Consider the following 13,291-nt stretch of genomic DNA (forward strand, 5'->3'; position numbering starts at 1 on the left):
ATATTGTGACTGTCACAACTCGATGCTAAATATTGAATTTGCAGCATCAGTTAGATAAAACATTTGAAGTGTTTTGTGAAAGCCGTAGTTAAAGACCATGTGATACTAAAAGCATGTCAGCTAATAAATGATTATTAAACCAGAGGTTGCTACAAAAATGATAATTTACATGCTTTCTGGCTGTGGAAGACTAGAGAAGCATGTGAGCCCTTCTGCCTGCTTAGGTTGCAAAAGTGGCTGTCAGATTATTGATATCCAAATCCTGCATTTAGCTCCTGAGATTGATACTTGCACACATTTTATGAAGCCAGTAACCAGTTTAAATATCCAAATGCAGACTCTGAATATCTGATTACTCTGTATGCATTTGAAAATTTGGCCCACAAAATACGTCTCTTTTTTCCATGTTTTCTGGGTGTGATTCACTGTTCCTGGGCCTGCATAGCAGGAACCTTGAGCATCCACATGTCAACAGAATATTATCATATTTCAGAATGTGGCTGAGGTGCTTATTTTTTTTAACTATGCCATTTTAATTGCACAGAGATGGAACTTTATGTTGGATCTTGATTTCTTAACATCTGCTGATTCTCAACAGGAGAACATGGCAAGATTATGGAAACATACAAATATGAATACAATGCCATAAGAGCCCTTCTCCCTTGGAACAGAAAGAGTCAGCCAGTTGTTGATTAAGGACTGTCAGGACCTCAAATTCAGCAGAACCAGTGAAATGCCTCTAGACAAGGCGGCTTGAGGGGAAGTCACACGGTGGAGACTGCACGTTCACCGTACACCACACAGCACGGTTCGAAAGTGGCTTTTGCAGGGAATTTGTGTATGTGACAAAAACCTGCCCATACTCCAAGGTCCCACCAATAGATGTGGTGAGACTAGGCAGGTGGGCTCTATTCTGCCATTGGATGCTGCTGCATCACCTGGGGGTTCCTTTACACGCCACCATTTATTAAGGCTGCTTGTGGGGATACATGCTGATGAATAGAAAATGTGAACATATTAAGTTGATTGTCCAACTTCAGAGAGGAGAACCGCAGCTTTGGATCGTTTTGTGGATAGGGTGGAGTTGAAGTGGGGACACTGCCTCATTTTCAGACATTTAAAGGGCTGTTTTGCTGCCATCAGTTATTTCTCTTCTCAGTTCCTTTCCTTTTTCACCCTGTGAAGTATCTGATCCCGAGTAGGTAGAACATGCTAGAATGGGGAGAAAGAGTTGTGGTTAAACTGAAAACACTCCTTATTTATGGGTTAACACTGTCTGAAACAAAATACAGAAATTTTTCACAGGAAATTTCATGGCAAGATAGCCTTTACTTTTTCCTACATCTCTACAATGTCTATGACTTGGTGCAGAAAACAGTCCTTGTGTTTTCTAAACAAAGTATAGTGTTTTGTTTACATAGGTGTTCTCTTCAGGACACAGAAACACTTCGAGTTCTGGTCAACACCAATCCAAACATTCTTCTCACCTAGCTTTGCAAATAAGAATTCTGTACATGTTGTATAGCGTGGTTCATTTTTAGAATTCACACAGATGTTGTTATGAAACTGGATTGCTAAATGCTTGATTAATTCATTCACACACAGTTCCTGTGTGTTTGATTCGCTTTGTGAACAAAGACTGATTTTCATATGAAAATAGCTAGTGAATATTTTCCCTAAGGCCAATTGATTTTTAACTATTTCAATTTTTTTTTGAGCCATCCTCTTCTATCGGAGAAACCACTGTAAAAGTAGCAAAATGATAATGTAACGGAGTAGGAGTTTGTACGCCTTATTACATTGCAAATGAATAAATTGCTTTTTTAAAGTAATTCAGGTCACCTTTTAAAAAAAAAAAAACAAAAGACAACTTCTGCAGGCCTTACTTAAGCAAAATCCCCAGGATTGGGGTACAGCTTTATCATCATTTTGATTAGCTCCAGATGGCACATTTTTATTTTTCCTGCCCTACATTTTGGAACACACTGGTGAAATTCAGTAACCTGATGATCAAGGCCACTGTTGTTAGCATTTTAAAGATAATCCCCCAGTGTATTTATGCCTGTTGTATCAAGGTGCATTAGGTAGCTAATAGGGTTTTAAGATATAAATGTGCAGAGAAAATGCTGAGCATTACATAGAGGGAGAAACTTAATAGACTTTCATACATGCATTACAGTTATGAGTCATCCATTGATTTTTAGACAAAAACGCCTACCAATTCCATCTGTATGAATCCACTAGCTAACACTGTCTGAATCTCTTTGCAACTGTCAAATGATCTTTGAAGTATTATAAGCATCTCCTTTAACTTAAATTCACTCAGCCTGGAAGAACGATTAAGCAAGTTAAAGACAACCATCAAAACAATTAGGCACTGTCTCATTTTTTATACTTGTTTCAGTGATTGTTCACTTTAATTCTGCACAGATGACTCCATGGGAGTTTTACATAACTAAGGAAGGCAGGATCAATATAGCTGTCTGCATGGCTGGATCTACATGGGCAATTTCTAGGAAGTCTTTCACCACTGGTGCAATGCCATTGGTACAAATAGCGAGTGCTCTTGGGAAGAGCAGTCACTGGCTTTTTTGCCACTGTTGCCTGAGTACAGTTTGCATTGGTGGGGCTGTAGCAGTGCGAGTGAAATGTGGTCAAATTTCTTGAAGAGTGCCATTGTAAATAGGCCTACATGCATGTGCCTGTACAGCACATGTGTGAGCTAGTATGTGTGTGCATAGTTTCCATGATTAAGAAAGATACCAGTCTGTTTTGTCAGGGCTGGGTCATAGGCAGCCACTGTGCCGTGGTCAGCTACTAAGCTGTGATCAGGAGACAAGTAGCCTGTAGACAAGTAGGGTCAGGAGCAAGCCAGGTCAGAATGCCAGGAGATCAGGGTCAGGCACCATGAAGCCAGGTCAGGATGCCAGAGAGTCAGGATCAGATGCCATCTTACAGACGGCAATCATATAGCAAAGTCAAGGACAAGCCAGGGTCAGAAACCAGAGTCTAGGATCAGCAGGCAGGCAGCCTAGCTTCCTGGTTTATATACTAGTATCAGCCAATCAGTGGGCTGTGAGGGGCCGCCACTCAGGCCTGTGGGGCAGAACATCCTGCTGAGCTGAGCTTCACAGAGTCCTCCCACAGGCACCCAGCCTAAGCTTCTAGTGGAAATGTGGTGGCATCAGCAGCCAAACACCCCATAGTCCCAGCTTTTAGCCCTGCATTACTTACATAGCCTATAGTACGCTATAGTAGTTAGGACAGCAGTATATTTGTTTCTACTCCCCCCTCTCCTCCTCTTTTTTTTTTTGTTGCTTTGTGAGGAGGGATTTGGAGAACAGGATAGTGGACTTATAGGTCAATATAGGCAGAGTATGCCCTGATGCAAGAGTGGCACGGAAGAAAACACATGGCTGCTTGATGGAGAAGCAGTCAAGCAGGTGAATAAGACTGTGATAACTACTGAAGTAGAGGAATCAGGCAGTGACTTGTTGAGATACAAGAGGAGCCTAATAAGCATAGGCAGAGTTGTAAAGATCCTTAAAGCTGAGGACATGTAGTTTCAACTGGATGTGGTGAGAAATGTGGAACCAGTTGAAGGATTCAAAGGGTGGAGCTATGTGAGGTTGAGAATGATTCTTTGGGCCCAATCCAGCTCTCACTGAAGTCAACAGGAAGAGTGCCATTGAAGTCAAGAGAAGTTGGATCTGGCCCTTAAAGTCCAGCTCATAAGTAGGGGCATAGCGAGCAGATCGAGGGACGTGATCGTCCCCCTCTATTGGACATTGGTGAGGCCTCATCTGGAGTACTGTGTCCAGTTTTGGGCCCCACACTACAAGAAGGATATGGATAAATTGGAGAGAGTCCAGCGAAGGGCAACAAAAATGATTAGGGGTCTGGAACACATGACTTATGATGAGAGGCTGAGGGAACTGGGATTGTTTAGTCTGCAGAAAAGAAGAATGAGGGGGGATTTGATAGCTACTTTCAACTACCTGAGAGGTAGTTCCAGAGAGGATGGTTCTAGACTATTCTCAGTGGTGGAAGAGGACAGGACAAGGAGTAATGGTCTCAAGTTGCAGTGGGGGAGGTTTAGGTTGGATACTAGGAAAAACTTTTTCACTAGGAGGGTGGTGAAACACTGGAATGCGTTGCCTAGGGAGGTGGTGGAATCTCCTTCCTTAGAAGTTTTTAAGGTCAGGCTTGACAAAGCCTTGGCTGGGATGATTTAATTGGGGATGGGTCCTGCTTTTGAGCAGGGGGTTGGACTAGATGACCTCCTGAGGTCCCTTCCAACCCTGATATTCTATGATTCTATGATTCATCTTAGTCTGAAAGCAATGCCAAAATTTCATGCGAACTGCTAAAAGACTCCTTCTGAATCCTTGCAGTACCATTACCAATTACAGCATCTCGTCTTTGTCTTTAGCTGCCATTTTACAACTATGCAGGAGGGGCGTCTCCCTATGAAGTCTTTACAAACTTCCCTTAGGAGCGATATATGCTAGAAGAGGCTGCAGTAGCTAATGACGGCCCTTTTCAGAATCAGCATTTGCTTTTAATAATTGATTTGTTTGCCATTTTCTGGCAGGGAGTGAGGTGGGAGCAATGACCATGAATTACCTTAACTTTATTTTCATCAGGAGCAGTGTCCTGTACAGGCTGCACTTTTGGACCTTTCATATTGCATCACTTTACCTTTCTCAGAATTTGCAACCTTTAACCTGTCTTTTTTTCAGCTCTTGGGGGCAGGGATAGCTCAGTTGTTTGATCATTAGCCTGCTAAACCCAGAGTTGTGAGTTCAATCCTTGAGAGGGTCATTTAGGGATCTGGGGCAAAAATTGGGGATTGGTCCTGCTTTGAGCAGGGGGTTGGACTAGATGACCTCCTGAGGTCCCTTCCAACCCTGATATTCTATGATTCCAGAACACTTCACCTGGCTTTTGAGAACAGTGTTCCACCCCTGGATCATAAATTTGTTAGAATGGCTCAAAAAATCACTTGAAAGGTTATCAGGCATCTAGGACTTTCCTGCTATAAAGCGGGAGGCAGCATGGTGAAGTGGCTGGATATCAGGAAATTTGGGATCTGTTCCTAGCTTTGCTGCTGATCAGCTGTGTGACAGTGGGCAAATCATTTCACTTATCCATGCTCCAGTTTCCCCATCCGAAATGAGGATAATGATATTTATCCAGACTGGTAAAACACTAAGTATGAAAAGTGCTATATAAGAGATAAGCATTATTATAAAAGGATGTAGCATGCTAATGTATGATGCAAGTTTCATTAGTGTCCAGAACTCACTTAAGCCCTCCCTCCCACTCTCAGGATCATGTAATACCCTAGATCGGCGTGTCAAACTCTAATTGACATCTGTAGGAACTAAATACTTGGATCCAGAGTGGAGTATGGTCTTTATTTTTCTTCCTTTTCTAGCTTACTTAAGATAACACAGAAATGAGACTGGCGATTTAACTATCTTTGGTACAGACAATTCCCCGCTAACTCTGCTGACGACCCTTTGGTGAATCTGAGCTACCAAGCAAGGATTTCAGGATACTTCAATTATTTTCTTAATCATCATGCTTTTAAAAAACAAAAAAAAACCACCAAACCCTTGGCAACAAGCATGTCTTTTCTTTCTTTCAGACTCACAAATGTTCTGGCTAGGGGAAAATGAAACCCCACAGAGAATAATGTCAAATATGAAATAGCTTTTGTTTATTTGTATTTCCCCCAGCTGTGTTCTTTTGTTATTTCTCTCTATAGAGCTGAATGCAAGTAGTACGTGGTTATTTAAAAGATTTTCTTTCTTTTCGTCTTTTATTACAACTTTATTGAAGAGGGAAGCACAGATTTCAGCCAAGAAGGCAGGTTAGAGGCAAGTCTTGTAATGATGTTTCCCAGGTGAATAGCTGTTTAAAAGTCACTTTACAAGTTATTGCCATCTCTTGTTAGGGTTTACTCTCCCTCAACTAATAAATACAGGTGGCTAAAGATCAGCAAAGTTTTTCAGGCAGAACATTTTTGGGTCAAAAAATGCAGATTCAAGTTTGTGAATTCATGTCAAATTTGCTGAACTGTTTCGGTTGGGAGGTGGGGGGGGGAGAATGAAACAAAAAATCAAAATGTTTCATTTCAGCATTTTCAAAACAACTTTCCATTACTTCAATTTTATTTTATTTAATTTTTAAAAAATTGAAAAGGAAGATACATGTTTTGTTTTGGGCTGAACAATATATTTTGTTTGACCAAAATTTTTTCAGTTTACAAAAAAAACCTGTTAAATTTTCATTGTGGGTTGACATTAAACTATTTTTTCATGGGAATCCTGCTGATAACACCCACCCCCCTCCAATGGAATTACTTTCTCTAGAAAATGATATACCATTTATGGACCCCGAGGTTATATCACCTGGAAATTTTGAAGCATTCTGCAGAACCATATACTCCTTCATCACACTTCCCAACTCACGCTGCCTGTCCAAATATAATACTGCTCTTAAACTTTGCAAAAATATATGCAAAGGTCAAAGCAACCTGAGTTGGTTACTCTGGGTAGCAAGTGAGGAGAGGCTATGGAGTGGGAGTTTTAGCCAGGCTTCCTTCTTGTACTCCCTTCGTACCCACTTATTCCCAATGAAGAGTACCAGGGAAGTCTCCACTCCTCTCCACACTACAACCAGAGTCACAGTCTGAACAGAGATGAACCAGATCTTTATTCTTCCTTACTCCCTTGTGTGGCCAAATAAGGGCTTGTCTACATGGGGAATTACTCCAGTATAGCTATTCCTGATTAAGAGCAGCTACACATGGAGTTATTATGAAATAAGTGCCATACTCCTTTAAACAGGAATAGTTAACACCCCCCACCCTTGAAATTCACACCCTACCCTAAAAAGAACAGGAGTGCTTGTGGCACCTTAGAGACTAACAAATTTATTTGAGCATAAGCTTTCATGGGCTACAGCTCACTTCATCGGATGCATAGAATGGAACATATATACATACAGAGAACATGAAAAGGTGGAGTAAGAGGCTAATTAATTAAGATGAGCTTTTATCAGCAGGAGAAAAAAACTTTAGTGATAATGAAGGTGGCCCATTTAGACAGTTGAAAAGAAGGTTTGAGGAACCTATGGAACTGCCTAAATGGGCCATCTTGATTATCACTACAAAAGTTTTTTCTCCTGCTGCTCATCTTAATTAATTAGCCTCTTACTCCACCTTTTCATGTTCTCTGTATGTGTGTATATATATATCTTCTTACTCTATGTTCCATTCTATGCATCCCATGAAGTGGGCTGTAGCCCATGAAAGCTTATGCTCAAATAAATTTGTTAGTCGCTAAGGTGCCACAAGTATTCCTGTTCTTTTTGCGGATACAGACTAACATGGCTGCTACTCTGAAACCTGTCATCACACCCGACTAATTTGCATTAGTTTTCATGTGTAGACACTCTGGCCTGTGACACTCTAGCCATAGGAGATTATGAATCAAAATAGAAAATATTTAAACAAAAAATACAGACTGTGTCTCTTGTTACTACTTGGGCCTAAACTACACACCCAGGGCATCTGTTTGTGAAATCTCTGATCTAGTCAATGCAACTGATTCCACTCCAATTCATCATGCTGGTATTGCATCATTGCGACCCTAGATTTAAGGCAGCCGCAGTTCAGAAGAACATCATGATTCCTAGATGACAGGGACAGATGGGAGTCAGTGTGGTCTAGCAGTTATTGCTGAGGACTAGAAGGTAAAAAATATTTAAATTCTGTACTGCAACTTGCCTCTGACTCACTGCATGACCTTGAGAAGAATCGTTATGTATCTGTTTTGTTTAATGGTCATTTAAAGCAGAAAATACCACAGTGTAACTCTGTTACCCCATATTCGTCTGTTACCTCACAATGAAACTGGAACATTTCCATGTTATATTATAACTTGACACTAACTTTTGTCTGGTCCTCATGTCCTTAGTACTCTAAGGCTGACATGATTCTAAGGCAAATGTTCTCAGTTTGTAATTAAATAGAGCATACATGCTAGCTGCAAAACATCATAATCATTGTCCTACACTACCTTCAGTTGCATTGGAAGTATAGCAATCATTGCCTAAAACAAATTTAATGAGACTGTTTTCAGCTATAACTTAGGTATACAATCTAGGAGCCAAACAGACTTGGTGAATTATTAGTCCAATTGAGGACTCATTCAGTTTCTCTTCTCACATAATTCACTCTTCAGCACTCCAGAGAGCTGGACCATTTCTCTCCTGGAAGTGGCAGTTCTGGCAATGCAATGTGATACACAATTAGTACCAGAACCTACATGGTGTTATGCATATAAATCACTTGGATTTGTAATGAGCCAGCCACTGCAACAGCCAGTTCTTGCTTTACAAGTGACAACTCCCTTTGGTCATTCAAAGACCATGTTTGTAAGTCAGAGACTTATCCTGAGGGTAAGCCAAACAAAAGATAAATCAACTTCTGTGTAGTCCAGTTCCACACAAAACCTTTCTGTTCTTTGTTTACTTCTGATCTTCCCAGTACCACAGGTTAAGAATTATAAATACCTCAGCTTTTTGTAGCTCATGGTTTGTGTTGTCTAGAAAGTGGTTACTTTGTTCATTCAGCTGGCTTCTATTCCTGCATGTATCACCAAGCTTAGTGCTTACTCTGTAAGCAGTCTCATTGAAATCATATGGCACAATTCATGGTAATAGACACTATGCCCAGCAGTAAGTATTTGTGGGATCAACTCCTTGTTATCAGATCCTCACTCGCTGTTATTTTGTAATTTTCATAGGCCAGTGTAATTAGTCTCCAAACTGTCTCCAATTTAACACTAGCTAGACTACTGGACAAACACTATGGCCTGCAGTCTTGGGTTCTTCCAAGCTGTGCTCTGAGCAGAACCTGAGTGGGAGGGAGCAGAGATTATGGCCTTGTCTACGCTAAAGGGAAAAGACGATCTAAACTACGCAATTTGAGTTACATGAATAGCATAACTCAAATGGACATAGCTTAGCTACGTAGGTGGACTACAGGAGTCGACGGGAGAGCGATCGGTGGTCAATTAACGGGTCTTCCCTGGAGTGCCACTGCTATCGATATTTTGCTTATGTCAGGGTTGAACCAGTTGGATCCATTGGGGAAGCACAAGGGTGATTGCCTACACTTACTGGAGGATTGACGCTGTGGCAATTGATGCCTGTTGGAGAACCAGTGGTGACAAGCCAAATTAAGTCAGAGTGGATGTGGTCCACTCCCAATAATTGATGAGGAGGTGTCAATACCAAGAGAGTGAAAATTGCTTTTGTAGTGAGCCAGCCACCCCCAGTCCCTATTCAAGCCCAAATTAATGGTGTTAAGTTCACTACAAAAGCAATTTTCCCTCTCTTGGTATTGACAACTCCTCATCAATTATTGGAAGTGGACCACACCCACCCTGACTGAATTGGCCTTGTCAACAGGTTCTCCACTTGTAAGGTAACTCCCGTCTCTTCATGTGCCAGTATATTTATGCCTGTATCTGTAATTTTCACTCCATGCATCTGAAGAAGTGGGTTTTTTACCCACAAAAGCTTATGCCCAAATAAATCTGTTAGTCTTTAAGGTGCCAACAGTCTCCTCATCATTTTTTTGCCTAAGTGTCTTATTTTTGAGATCCTTACTTGAAAATGCTGGGCATAACTTCCTAGTGCCTCAGTTTCCAAAGGCGTACAATGCTGATGAGAATGCTTACTCACCTTTATAAAGGACTTTGAACTCTACAGGGCGGGGGAAGGACTAGTTAATGACTGACTATTACAGTACTGCACTCCAGTGGAAGATCCCCAATGAGCTTTCATAAATATTGTGAGCTGAAAAAAACTTCTCTGGTGTAGATATTATAACCCTTTGTACAGATGGGGTAACAGGGGCTCTGAAAGGGCAGCTGGTTTTGCTGGAGAGTACTTGGGAGGTCTGTGGCAATTCAGGGACTAGAACCCAGAACAGCTACTGCCCAATGTTGTGTAAATTGCAAGACTATTTTCCAGCCAGTTTGACTTAGTCACACTTGGCAATTTAAAAATGCATTAAACATTTAATGTAATACAAACTTCTCTGTCAAGCTAATTATGCCTGTTTCTTTTCATGTCAAGTATATTACATAATTCTTTTTTATTTTATTGAGGTTATTTATGTCAGTTAGAAACACGTTCCCAGCCAACCACACCTAACTTCCTGGAATTTTGAGTTACATAGTTCCTGTAGTTTGTAGGGTTTAAAATGCCTCCTAAAATGTCATCAGCCATACATTAAATAATACATTAAAAGGCAGTATATTCTAAAATATGAAGTTAAAATATTGCTAGAAAAGAAAATATGAAAAATATTTTCTAGTCAGAGGAGGTGCGGCTACAGTACAGTCAGTAACACTCAGTTTTTCCTGCAGATATGACATGAGCTAATGCTGGTATTCTGGATTAGCAGGTCTGAATGAGCAGTTTACATTTAGGTAACTTCATGCAATGCAATGAAACTTAAAAATGATTTCCAAAACTATTTAGATTTTTTTAAAGAAATCATCAGTGCAAAACTTCCGTGGCGATTGGTTCCCGTGAATATCAGTAATTTTTGAGATATAGTTTAAAGATCTTTAATATACATTAGAGATGCAGGGGCAGTGAGGCAATTTGTTGTGGTAATTTCCAAAGAAAAGTCCAGTGGGGTCATTGGCGACCATTGATCTTGGTATAGGCGTAAGAGATGTACATCAAGACCTGTGATCGAACGCCTAGACAAGAGTATAGAGGAGTGGAGGCTGCCCTAGACCTACCAGCCCCCCTTTAGACCATTGAGATAGAGCCTGAAGGCCAGAGATAGTCCAGATGTTCAGTGCCTCAACGGTTGTAGCTTCTGCAAGAGAGCAACAGATTAGAGCTGCTGCTGACTGCCCAAGGCCTCAGCGAAGGTACGTTTCTGTCAGGGTGATGTCCCTTAGCCTTAGTCCAACCAAGGAATACCCACAAGGCCATGGGGGCTAGGTTTTTGAGGCACCCTAAACTCACCTTACTCTGAAAGTTGCATCATTGTGATATTTTATAGGACCTATCCTGCCATGAGTAGCCCCACCATGTTGCCATCAGGCCCTCCAGTCTGATGAAGTTTACAGTCAGACCCAGGTCCGGTGGTGTAGTGGTTTAAAAAAAAAAAAAGTGGGAAAACTAATCTGGTTCCAGGCCTGGTAGTGGCATGGAAGGCATTAAGGGTGTGCAGAGATGACCTCATTTTGAATTGAATTTAGGCTAGGATGACATTAGGGGTGAAAATCAGAAGTGCCATTAAAATGCAATTTTGGCACTCACTTTCACATACAAAATTGACCACACAGCCAGGATTTGCTTATCACAGGAGAGTAGGAGTGGGTCAATTCCATATTCCCCAAATGAGAAGTGGGCAAATTCCATTTACCTGTGTTTACCCTCAGATACTCTACTGGGTAAGCTGCACAGATGTCAAACCTGTTTTATGAAGGTGTAGCTCATAAACCCTAGTTGTTTGCACTGCAGTAATCATCATCCGGGGAGCACAAAACTTAGCAGACAGCAGACTTGTATGACAAACAGTAATTTTTCAGAAAATATGCTTAAAAATGGATTGAGGAGCTTTTAAAAAATAAAGCTTTTTGGTATCCAGGTATTTAATGGAATGTATAGGGGAATTGTGCCATTCTTAATGGGTTACATGGGTGTAAATGAGGGTAGAGGTTGGCCTTGTTTCTGCTGACCAGTATGTTTAAAGACAGGTGGAAATCAGTTTCTATTTTATTTTTCTGCCAATATTTGAGTGCAAGGACTCCGTGTTTCCCCTGTAATAGCTAATGTCTGTGTCACTAATGCAGTGTATGGGATGGGCCTTCCTAGCATGCTCCATCTGGGCCAAATCATAGAAGATTAGGATTGGAAAAGACCTCAGGAGGTCATCTAGTCCAACCCCATGCTCAAAGCAGGATCAACCCCAACTAAAGCATCCCAGCCAGGGCTTTGTCAGTCTGACTCCCTGTACTCTATGAAAAGCCCTTTTGCTGTCATCAGGACATCTTTCAGAGTAAAGTACTGCCTAAGGATCTGGCCCTTAAGCATTAGTGAAGTAACACAGAAGCCTCAACTCAGGCTTTAGCAGATTAAAATGGGAGTCTATTCACCTTCCAGGCTAGCATAAAACAATGGTTTTCAGAAACATGTTAGTGAATATATTTTAGCTAACATTTTAAAATCTGGTCTAGACAAGGCAAGTTTTTCACATGCGCTGTCTGTCTGTATCTCCAGATAGCTAATGCTATTTGAAACACCACTTAGCAGCTCATCTACATATAATTTAACACTTTTACTATCATATTATAGTTGGTAAAGTCACCCTTTTGTATCTGGTAAATCCAAAAGAAAAAAAAAAAGAGGAGAAGTCATCTCTGAGTTGAAATCCTGGCCTCATTGAAATTATTGAAATCAACAGCAACAGTCACCTGGATTTCAAGGGGGCCAGAATTTCACCCCTATACTTGGTTGTCCCCCCCACACCTCCGCACCCCTTTTTTTTTAAAGGGAACCAGTTGTTTCAATAGTTTAGTGAGGCTCTTGGCAATGATGGCTAAAGGAAGTTATGAAATATCTTACTCATTCACCCCCATTGGAAAAAGTTATTCTGAAATCAAGAATATTAGATTTGGGGCTATATAAGCTATTTTTTGCTTCAGTGAAATGTTGCACAAAGAACTGTAGTGCTCAAGCAAAGCTGTCAGCTGTACACCCGTTTATCATCTTCACTTCAGATGCAAAACGTTTCACGCATTTCAAATAGGCAGTTTTTGCTTTCTCCTTCCTCTGTTTATTTGAGCTGTTATTTTATAAGGGTCAACTGGGAGAATTCTTGCCTCTCCAAATCCAATCACATTCTCTCATGAGGCAGGCTAACTGACACACCTCAGATACTGCTCTCCTATAAGTTACGTCCACACTGCAATCAGAAGTGCAATTGCAGCGCAGTTAGGCATACTTGAATGAGCTTTAATCTAGTTCTTGCAGTGAAAAAAACAGCAGTGAAGGTGTGGCAGCACGGGGTTCAGTGTGGGTTGTACAAGCCCACCTGCACCCCTGGGTACATACACACATTGTGAGCCTGTGCCAGGATCCGCACTGCTGTGTCTTCAGTGCTATTTTTGGCTAGATTAAAGCATGTGTGGAGATGACTACCTGACGTGCAGTCACTCCTCCGACTGTAGGATAGACATACCCA

General features: G+C 41.1%; 1 long non-coding RNA gene across 1 annotated transcript in view; it reads right to left on the reverse strand.

Moving 5' to 3' along the window:
• Positions 1–660: 660 nt before the first annotated feature.
• LOC142073173 (uncharacterized) overlaps positions 661–13,291 on the reverse strand; it is a 72,216-nt gene continuing 59,585 nt past the window's right edge. The window contains exon 3 of the long non-coding RNA XR_012669875.1: positions 661–1,212. This is a non-coding gene — a long non-coding RNA (uncharacterized LOC142073173). The remainder of the gene's footprint in view (positions 1,213–13,291) is intronic.

The sequence above is a fragment of the Caretta caretta genome, chromosome 9, assembly GCF_965140235.1.
Source record: "Caretta caretta isolate rCarCar2 chromosome 9, rCarCar1.hap1, whole genome shotgun sequence".
NCBI lineage: Eukaryota > Metazoa > Chordata > Testudines > Cheloniidae > Caretta > Caretta caretta.